This window comes from Convolutriloba macropyga, chromosome 9 (genome assembly GCF_964194025.1).
Source record: "Convolutriloba macropyga chromosome 9, txConMacr16.3, whole genome shotgun sequence".
NCBI lineage: Eukaryota > Metazoa > Xenacoelomorpha > Acoela > Convolutidae > Convolutriloba > Convolutriloba macropyga.
The window spans coordinates 24794485-24806153 of NC_134476.1; the positions used below are offsets into that span (position 1 = coordinate 24794485).

Sequence of the window (11669 nt, forward strand, 5' to 3'; positions counted from 1 at the left end):
ATAACAAATATCAAAAAACGCCAATTTTTCAACATATTATTGGTAATAGCCTCACTTTTGGTCCTGATGCAATAACTTTCGTTGGGTTCATGAGTAGTTTAGAGGTAGTCCTAACCGTGTGCCATAACTTCGGGTTGCTCAGGTTTTCTCCTCCAAAAATCGGGGGTGTACAAAATTTTGATCCCAACTTGTAAAAATTTTCAGATTTGACCATTTTTGAGTTTTGAAAAAATCTAAGTTTTTTTCAGTTTCAAACGTTTTTTCTTGCTGTCTAATGGCATTCGTAGCTGATTTGAAGTGGCTACAGCATCGCCGGCCCTGTTTTTGATCTCCGAAACACCATCGTAGAATACTGGCGCTAACTTCACGACTGGCCGGTTTAGCTCTCCATGTGCCAATTTGACTCTCGCTGATCTCACAACACTGTCGTTTCTAGTAGAGATCTTAATGATTCGTCCCAGTTTATACTCACGGCGTTTCAATGAGTCATCTACTAGCCGTACTAGTTCACCTTCTTTCAGGTTTCGCACATGTTCTTTTGACCACTTCGATCTCTGGTTACATTTTGGAAGGTATTCAGGAGTCCATCTTTTCCAAATCTTCTCGGCATAAGCTTGAGCCAGTTTGAAAGATTTTCTCAGGTCATGGTAAGGTTCACTGGATGTCATAAATGGCGCGTTCTCTCGTCCCAGCAATAAATAATTTGATGTGAGTGTCGTCAAGTTTTTCAGGGTCGTCACTGACTGCTGTCAGGGGTCTTGCGTTGAGAGTCTGCTCTACAAGACACATTGTTGTGCTCAATACCTCGTCAGTAAGTCTTCTGTTGTCCAAGATTGCAATCATGACCTCCTTGCAACTTTGAACCAGTCCCTCCTAGACTCCACAAAAGTTTGGGGCTCCAGGAGGATTGAATTTCCGAACAATCTTTTTCTATGCTAAGTCACTCTCTATGTTTGTTTTGTCCCACTCATTCATGAAAGATTTCAGCTCATTGGCTGCTCCAACGAAGTTTGTTCCATTGTCACTGATGATGGTGTTCGGGTAGCCTTGTCTCGCAATGAATCTTGTCACTGCAGCTAGACATGACTCGGTGTCCAATGGTTGTGCCCCTTCAATGTGTACTGCTCTGGTTGTCAGGCAAGTGAAGAGGCAACACCATCTCTTCACGGTACGTCGTAGCAACTTGAATTCGAAGGGTCCGAAGTAGTTAGGTTGGCGTTCCTGTGTCTGCAATTGATACATCAAGACTTGTTTTTCTTGAATGCGTTTCTCAATCCAGCAATCCAGAACTCTTGTTGAAGAATGTTTCTCACATACTTTGTGCCCTCGTGTTGTCACGATGCGCTCTCTCCAACAGAATTTGTACGACTGGATGTTTTGCTGTCAATAATATTGGACGTTTTGCAGTGTAATCGAGAGTCAAATGTTTCAGTCGACTTTTCACTCAAATAGTTCCGTTCTCCTCTATGAAGGGTGACAAATTGAAGATTTCTTTGCTGTTTGCTATCGACTTTGAAATATTCGGGAAGCTTTCGTTGTTTGAACAAATCGAAAGAATATTTGTTCGGCTTGATTGTCTTCGTCTGCTTTGAGGGCTCCCTTCTGATTCGTCTTGAACCGCATGCAGTAGGCTATGAAGTTTCTATTTTGGTTGAAGCTACTCTATCGTCTCCTGTCGAATAGTTTGTCTCTTCAGTTTCTGTGGCTGCAGTACTAGTAACTTGCTCAACTTCAGCTACGTTTGCTTGGCCCCACGGCTTTGGCAATTTTGTTTATCTGTCTGGAGCCATGCCGGCTCGTTTAGCCAACACGACGGGTGTCCATTGACGGGTGTCCATTAATCCATCGATTTCCAGTATTTCCGCTGCTCTGTTTGCAACGAACGCTTGTTGTTTCCTATGCGCTGCTTGTAGCCACTGTAGCACTATTGATGAGTTGGTTCAATGATAGATTTTGTCAGTTTTAACATCACGTTCCCTTAAAATTTGCCTCCTGAGACAAACTCCGTAGACTGCGGCTTGAAGTACTAACTTCGGAATCGTCTTGTGTCTGATGGGAGCCACACGGCATTTTCCCATCACATAGGTCAGTCTCAATGTCGCTTCATCTTACAGATTTGCTACGATGCACATTGCTTCTTCTGATGCATCTCTGAAATGATGAAGTCTCAGGTTTGAACATCCATTTTTGAAATAAAGTCGATTTATTGACATCGTCCTTACTTCTCTCAACTCAGAGCACCAATCAATGAACAATGTTGAGTGCTCTGCTGTTATTTTTTTGTCCCATGCTTGTCCCATTGCTGCCCAGATGCTTTTGAGTAGAAACCGCATTCGTATGGTGGATGGTGAACATATCCCAAGTGGGTCGAACAATGCTGAGACAAAGGATAGAACAAATCTCTAGTTTTTTTGCGGAAACTTCCTGCTCAGTTCCACGACAGACTTTCGTTGATCTGTCAGTCTCTGGGATCTGTGAATTGACTTCATTGTCACCTGTTATCCATTTCGTCAAACTGATTCCATCTTTGATGAGGATGTCTCTGACTTTCTGGTATTTGATTGCTTCTTGAGGGGTTCTGACTGACTTGAGGAGGTCGTCTATGTAGAAGTTTTGCTGAACCGTTCTGAAAAGACTTTCGTCGTTGACTGCGTTATCTTTCGCCACTTGGTACAAAGCGTAATTTGCAAAAGCTGGCAAACTTTTCGCCCAAAAACGGTTCGCGTACACTCGTAGACTTCTCTTTTCTGCTCTGAATTGTCTTGCCAGAGATATCGTAAGCATCGGCTGTCATCGCTTGGGACAGCAACTAGAAAAAACATCGCTTCTATGTCGGCTGAATGTGCTATTAGGTGTTCTCTGAAGCAAAAAATGATTCCAATCAGACTCTGCATCAGGTCTGGTCCAGACAGAAGTTTGTCGTTTAGGGCTACACCTTGATAATTTGCTGCTGCGTTGCACACTCTTCTCAATTACTCAGGTTCGTGCGGGTTTATGACGGGATGATGCGGTAAATACTACTGCAGTTTGTCTTTGGTTTCATTCAGTTCAGTTTGGTCAACTTTCCGAACGCAACCGGCGTTGACGTCCGTGTCAATGGTTTCCTAGTAGCACTTCTTTAGCGTTTCGTCTTTCTGCAGGTTCCGTTCTGGGGACTTGAGTTGCCCCATTGCAGAGTAGAAGTTGTTCGGTATCTTCACTTCGTCCTATCGCCACAGAAGTCCAACTTTCTATCTTTCACCGTTGAATCGTTTTGATTGCCCCAACGTCTTGATTAATCGTTGCTCCTCTTATGAATGACCGGTGACATCGCAGTTTGAAGCGTAGGACTCAATATCCCACCACTTACTCAACTGGTTTGCCTGTTTTTCATCTGCATTTGCATTGATGTTGCTGTTGTGGCAAGAGTTGCTGCTTTTGTCGCTGGTAGCAGAACACTTAAGGCCCAGTCTATCTTTGATTTCACTTCCCGTGGAGCGGCTTTGTCTTCTGATCACTCGAACTCGAACGGGTGATGAATGTCGTAACAGTCTTGTCCAAGAATCACTTGAACCTCGTTTAGATTGTAGGTCTGATTTGGTAAGTTCCTCAAGTGTGGGTAACGGTCCTTCAATTTTTGCAGCTCCACAATTTGGTGCCCCAACTTCAGTTTTTTGTGCACATAGAATTGCACTGTTGTCAATGGTTGAGACTTCTCATGCACTGGAACAGCTATCGGCACTTTTTTGGTCTTGACATCTTGTGAACCATGGATCCCTGCTACTGATAAGAACCCTTTTTGGCCAGGAAGTTGAAAATTAGACACCCCTGACTCGTCTACAGATATCTGAGACTTTTTTTGCAGTACCTTTCTTCGCTAAGTTGCTGTGCAAAAGTCTGTTGTGTCGCCTTCCACAGCTGGGCACACTACATGTCCTGTTTTTGCAGTCCTTCGACATTTGACTTGATCTCAAACAACTGAAGCACAGTCGGAAATTCTGGACATGCTCTCGTCGTCCAATTATTTTCATTGATTTGAATTTTTGAGAGGACGTTCGAGATTCTTGGATTTGATTGACTTGTCAGCGTTTGAACCAAAGGGTCTCGTCTTCGGTTTATCACGGCTTTAAAATTTGATCCTGTCAAACAACGAGTTTGTCTCTGCCAACAGTTGCTCATAAATTACTGCTTTGAAGGCAAGCCACGATCTTGTATATACTGCAACCACTGTTCTCTCGATTTGGAGGATGAGTTTGTATTTTCTTCAATTGAACATTGACTATAATCTGATCTGCCATACTTTCCACAGAGTATATCCCAAGCATGATAGTAAGATTGTGATTTGAATCCGATTCCCAATATTGCTGCTTTTGCTTGACCCGTTAGGCTTGACTTCAGGCATTTCATCTTTTCCGTATCGTTGATTGGTTTTTGATGAACAACGACATCAAAAAGGCCCTACCGCTCTGCTCATTCCACTGGATCTCCTAAACACTTAATCAGTTTTAGTTTTTGCAGGCCACTGGAACCACTGCTTGATACTGGTTGGTAAAAGATTTGGAGAGTGGTTTAGTTCAGTGTGCTCTTGTTTCTGCTGTCGGTACTCCTGTTTCGAGTTGTTAATGAGACTCTGACTCCTGTTTCTGTTTTGAGCTGCTGACGTTTCCTGATGCTGAAACGTCGTCCCGGTCAACGGCGGCGGTGGGTCCGTTGCTCTAATTGATTTAAGGATTTCTTGTGTCTTGAGAATACTCGGTTCTGGCAGTTGCGTTGAGAAAACTCTTTGAACCGGTTGGAACACCGGTTGGGTCGATAACAACGCTTGAAGATAGTGGTCGCTGGAGACAGACTGTTGAGCCACTGATTCTGCCCACCCGCCTGTTCTTTCATGGTTGCGTCTTGGTCCAACACTTTCTATCTCATCTGCCACTGATCCAGATGCTCTTGAGCTTCCTTTGGCCAGCTCAAATTTCAGCCGTTTTTGTTCTTCGTCGGCCTCTGCTTTCTTTCTTTCTTTCGTTTTCGAGGGCTCGCTCATGTCGTCAAAGACGCAGTTTGTCTTCTTTTTGTTGCATCTTTAGACGTAACTCCTCTTCTTGTTGTTGCTGTTGTTTTTGTAGTCGTAACTCTTCTCGCTGGCAACGAGGTTCTATTTCGTCAGGCTTCTGCTCTAACTCCAACTGTCGCTGTCGCATTCGTTGCTCTGTTTCATTCTTAGCTCTTAGGTTTTCGAGCTCAATTTCTCCGATATGTCGCCTTCTTAATGATCGCGAGTTGGCGATACTGGGTTCTCTCCTGCTACTGCTTCCTTGGGTAGCAGTATGCCTGGAAGAGACCTCGACGTTCTCCTCAGCGTTTTCTATTGTTCCATTTCCTGTATCAATTACGGTCTCGTTTGGATCTTTATCACCAGTCAATGTGGATGACACTAACGATGTCCAGTTTCCACAATACTTTCTGCGCCCGTACCGCTTGATCATGTCCTGATAGTGACTCCTATTTTTACTGAACTCCACAAGCTTTTGGGATTAATTTTCTGGCTTTATCATTCGAATCGATTCTGCGTAGATTTTATCTAGTTTTTCGATTAACCGCTCCACCTGATTACCCAATGTCTGTTTTTCGGAGTCGCGCAAATTTTGAGTTTTTAACTTCTCCAAACTTGATAGTTCACTCTCATTTTGGTGAGCAGCTTTCACTGTTTTGTATGCTCGAAATATGCCTTCACAATCACCGACGAAATCTGTGCGAAACTCTTCGATGTCTCGGAGAAATTGTACCTCGTCAACTACCCATCTCAAATTTTTGCTCTTTTGTTCTAACACAAGCTTGGTGTCATTGTCGAAAACTTCTAAATACTTTGGTTTTAATAGAAACTTTTGCTGCTTTCTGTTGGCTTCTAAGATGTCGTACGTCTCGAAGAAGACTCGATATGCAATCTCGGCAGTCATGGTTTTGTTTTGTGCCGGGTAGCCTTCTAGCTCGGTGACGCGTCTGGAGAATAATTTGAGTAGATCGGCTTGCTCCTTCTCTAACGTCTTCAGTTGACCACTCCTCTTCCAATCAACTGATTTCCAGTGTCTACTGGGACTTTTGCTGGCCATCTTAGAGATTTTGAACGTGTCCACCAAATTGAATTGAAGATTCGTTGCTGATCGTGTTGTTGTTGATGTCTGGGTCGGTGAACCAAATGTTGCGGATGCTCAAGAATCTCAGCGGAACCGATATATCACAGCAAAAAAGACTACAGAATCAAATTTTAATCCAATCTGAGAGCCAACTGCTCTTGGTAAATTTCTAATGGTTATGTATACAATACATTTTCACAATTCAAACAATTGGCTCAGAGTAAACAATCAAATAATTATCATTTATAACATCATTGCTACTTGTTTCTGATTGGTTAATCAAAAAGTGATTTAGGGGATTGTTTACATAGTAAATGTCAAAATATTGAAATATTTACTTTTGTTGACATAAGCACGGATGGTTATTACGTAGCTCTAAATGCCTCGATTGTACGGTATTTGACATTTAATGATCACCTAGAGTATCATAAAATAAACAACTTAAGAAATTCAACAATCAATAACAAATATCGAAAAATGCCAATTTTTTACAATATAAGTGCTAATAGCCACACTTGTGGGTCTGATGCAATAACTTTCGTTGGATCCATGAGTAGCTTAGAGGTAGCCCTAACCGTTTGCCATAACTTCAGGTTTCTCAGGTTTTTTCTTCCAAAAATCGGGGGCCGTACAAAATTTTGATCCCAAATTGTAAAATTTTTCAGTTTTGACCATTTTTGAGTTTTGGCAAAATCTAAGTTTTTTCAGTTTCAAATGTTATTTCTTGCTGTCTTATGGCATTTGTAGCGTTTTTGAAGTGGAGCCAACACACCGTATTTACACTCTTTTCTCCACTCTTTTTACAATCTTTGCGAAAAGTGTAATTTAGGGTGGACTGATTAAAAAATTACAATCTTACACATTTACCATTATAACCAAATTTGAAATGTAAAAGGAAAAAATCAGTTGGCTCAAGAAAAGTTAACGCTCAAGGCGAATGTAACATGTTCGAGAGAGGAAAGATGGGGGAGCAAGCCTCAGTACCTCCTCCACTTTCATTTTTTTTTAATTACACTTTTGTAATTACACTCTTCCACGGTTAATTCAGCGGAGAAATAGGGGTGTAATTTTTTATTTTTACATTCTTTACACTCTTTTCCCCGTTATTTTTGGAAAAAATCCTCGGCCCGGGCGTCTCGGATTTTATCATGATCCAATGATCGGAGCCTTTGGGAGCCGAACCCCGGAGTGCCATTCCGGAGTCGAGGTCCCTGATAAATGAACAGGCAACCAAGACAACTTCCAGGCCAGCGAGACAACCAAATGATTACGTCCAGAAGATTCAGACTATTGATGAGACAACCCAGACAACGCAGACAGCCCGGTCAACAAGTCATCATGTCCAGTCAATCCAGACCAATAACTGACAACCTGACTGCCACAAGCACACAAAAAACTCAGGATGAGGTCCGCCAACAAAAATGACAATGATCAAGTCTTATCATTGTCGGGACCAAGACCGGATTCAAACACCATACTCAAAAACAAGTAATGGTCTTGCCAAACAGATTCTAACCACATTGGCTGGACAGAAAAAAGTTTGTCCAGAATATTGGTAAAAAAACCTTTTGCCCAGACCATACAGACCTATGGTCAAAATTTTCTCCAGACCACCTTAAATTAGTATACACTTAGCAAACTGGTGTTTTCAGCAAATAGGTATGCTCGCAGGCGGCACTTTTTGGTTTTGTTAATCTGCAGCTTGCCAAGTTGACTGAAATGATAAAAACTCTATTTGGTAACTATTTGCTTGAAAAATCCTCAGCATATTAATTGCAGATTAAAACAACTTTTTCTAAGTTAACCTTTACGTATAGCATCCCTTAGTGGCTTCTAAGTTTATAATTTGATTTGGTACCTCTAATGCAAAAAAAATATAATTTACTAACTGCTAATCATTAACTTTCTATCTTTTTCTGAAGTACATAAATCACTGCTTCTTGGACAAATTCAAAGTTTTTTTGGCATACTTCAGCATGGCTTGCAATTTTTTCGAGCTGGAAATTGATGGGAATTTGATTCGGACTTCCAAAAGTTAAATAAAAAGTAAAGCATGATCGTTTCAGTGGTGTCTACCATGTGTGAAAAAGTTTATTAAGAAGTTAAGAACGTCATACAAAAATCTCCAATGCCGTCTAGCTTGATATATATTTTTGTATCATTTTTTGTTCTGTAAACAAGACGTTTTTTTACTGCATTCAGCTGTAATCATTATGATGCATGCAGTACCACAAAAAAAATTACAAAATGTCCAGGTGACCTCCAGACCTATGGCCAGACCTCCCTGAGTCATGACCAGACAATTTCTGATTTCATAACCAGACAAGTTCCAAAATAATGTTCAGACCCCCCAGACCTATGTCAGGACCTCACAGACTTATGGCCAGACAAACATTTTACAAGCACTTTTATAAAAAGGTCCGTGTTTACTCCCCACCACAGACAACCTGCTGTCTGGACATAAGTCTGGGACCTCAATTCGGGTTAACATTCGATGAGAACTTTTCTCCGCCGCAATCTTTTACAATGTCCTGCGGTGAATTTATGCACGAGATCGCTTACTGATTATCAACCCACGCTGAAAAAAAGTAATTGAACGGTAGATTTAATGATTTGAAGAATAATTGCACACTAAAAAAAGTTAAGGTAAAGTTACCTTAACGCAGTTAAGGTAAACCTCTGTTAAGGTAAAATTAAGGTAAAAGTTACCTTAACTTTACCCTAACTTGAGTTAAGGTAAAAAATTACCTGAACTGTGTTAAGGTAAAATTACCTTAACTTACCTTAACTTTTTTAATAACTTTCTGCAGTACATAATTGTTTATTTTTAGTAAAATTTGCAAACCAAATGTTGAAGTTTATTACAAGAGCTTTACAATGATCCTTATATGAAGCAATTTGAGCTAATATTTGTCGACCTACAATACAGCAAACCCCAAAATTACTTTCAGTGAGTGCTCAAAAAAATTCAAAAAGGCAGTAACGCACCAATTTTGCAAAAACTGGTATTTTTATTTTTCACGCGCCTCTGTTTATGTATTGGCTGCTCACAACTGTGTACACATAATTTACCTTAATTTTTCAGGTAATTTTACCTGAAATTTTTTTACCTGAACCGGTTCAGGTAGTTTTGCCTTGCCTGAACTTTACCTTAACACACCTGAACGCACCTTAATTTTACCTTAAATCCGTTAGTTTTTACCTGAAAATTACCTGAAAAGTTAAGGGGGCACCACCTGAACTTTTACCTGAACATACTTTAAGTTACCTTAAAAACACCTTAATTTTTTGCCTTAATTTTTAAGGTAAATTTACCTTAACTAATATAATTTACCTTAAAAGTTCAGGTTAAATTTAAGGTATTTTTAAGGTAAATTTCAGGTATTCATTCAGGTATTTTTACCTTAAATTTTAAGGTGATTTTTGCGCGTTTTTCAGGTAAGTTTAGGTAATTTTACCTTAACTGTTCAGGTGTGTTTTTCAGGTAAATTTAAGGTATGTTCAGGTAAAGTTCAGGTGGTGCCCCCTTAATTTTTCAGGTAATTTTCAGGTAAAGTTGAGGTAAGTTAAGGTAAGTTCAGGTAAGGCAAAACTACCTGAACGTTTCAGGTAAGTTAAGGTATTTTTTCAGGTAAATTTACCTGAACTTTATTTAGTGTGTGAACCTTTGGTTTGGTTTCTCAGCTCCAACTGGAATTGGAGTTCTATGACTGACTACAACTTTCCCATTATTACCCGATCACTGACATTTTTGGACTTTTGCTACACTAATTTTTTAAATAAAATTCTTTGTCTTTTTTACGTTTTTTGGATTACAGATCTCAACAATCCCCCCCCCCCCCCCGCCCCCTAGGTAGCTAAGAGAGAATGGGCTATACTTTAGCACGAAATTACTTGGCCTACTGTTTAGATATCAGTTTAACGGCAATTGCGGACCGCTGTCCACGGCCATGCCTCTCATGCGCTGCGGGATGTAATCCGGAAATTGTGGGTCGATAAATCGCTCGCTTAAATTCTATTCTCAAGAATACCCCCCATTTTTGAAAAGATCCCGGATTAGTTTTCATAGCCGCCAAAATAATAAGTTGTAATTTTTCGAATTATGGGGTCAACCCGATCATTTAAAGCCACACTTAATTTTGTGGTAAATGCATATACTGCTCGCCATGTTTGTATGCATTTAAATGTTTTACATATCCGTGAGTGCTTAGAACTCACTAAATTATTATTGCTTCTCTCTAAACCTCACGTTGGGGTGCGCTGCTTGTGAACACATAAACACTTATTCTGAGATTTGCGTACTTCAAAGCTTTCAAGGGAACGCACAAAACAGGATCCCCACACAAACATTACGTCTATAGCAGAGCTATTATTGGTCTCATCGTGGTGGTTGCCAGAGAGTTAAATTTTGTTTCTGAATAAAGTTCAATCAGAATGCATCAATTTGCGAAGTCATTAAAATCATTCCACGCAGTAAATTGCTACTATATATTCTCAATTATTATTAAGTTTTGTATCAACGTTAAATGTTCCCACATTTGCTTCATATTATACTACAGTTCAGCTTCGTTTCTGAATTGAATAAATTATACTGATACGAAAATAGTGTTTGATTTTAAGAGATAAAAGTGAACTATATGAAAGAGAACAACGGTATTTATGCTGAAAGGAATAATCGAAATCATGTTAATGTCATATTAGGTGTTGAATTATGTGTGTCAAAAGAATAACTCAATAGAAAATTAGAAGAACAAGACGCAAAATTGCAGTTTTGGACAAGGGCTGCCTTTGCAGCACAACCAGCTTAAATCCAGCACTTTTTAGACATTTTTACACTTGTACATTATATGATCTTAAACAGGATTACACATTATATACATTATATAATCTCAAAAAAGGGTATCTGTTCAACAATTGCCCCCCCCCCCCCCCCCCCCCCCCCTGCTATGCTTTAATTCAATATTACTTGGCCTATAGTTTGGGTAGCCGACTATTAGTTTAAGAGCAATTGCGGACCGCTGTTCACGGCCATGTCTCTCATGCGCTGTGGGATGTAATCCAGAAATTGCGGGTCGGTTATTACGGCGAAGCCGTGAAGCGTGCCCGCCGACCCGACAGTCTGAAATTCTTTTCGCTTTGTATACCAATTCGACTAATTAGCAGCATGGCCTATTTTATTCGGTTTAACATAGTATGCGCATACGTGGAAAGTTATTAGTTGTCTCTGATTGGTTAATAAATCGCTCCCTTAAATTCTATTCAAGATTAGTCCCCCCTTTTTTGCAAAGGGGGGGGGGGGAATTGTTGAAAAGATCCAAAAAGATCTTTATTTGTCATCATCCGAGTTATCGTTATTATTAATTGCACCAATTTGACCAAGTCAAAATATACGTTCATAAATTATAATTTATGAACGTATTTCGATTTTGTCAAAATTTGTTCGAAACTGTGCTATTAATAATAATTGGCTCGGAAGATAACAAAGAAAAAATCATCAACAGGGAAAGAAATGAGGGACTTTTTAACAATTCTCCTACATTTTACAAAAAAATCCCCTTTGTG

General features: G+C 40.0%; 1 protein-coding gene across 1 annotated transcript in view; it reads right to left on the reverse strand.

Moving 5' to 3' along the window:
• The window catches only part of LOC142346160 (uncharacterized), a 439331-nt gene that overhangs the window by 351271 nt on the left and 76391 nt on the right, over positions 1-11669 (reverse strand). The gene's annotated exons all lie outside the window — the stretch shown is intronic.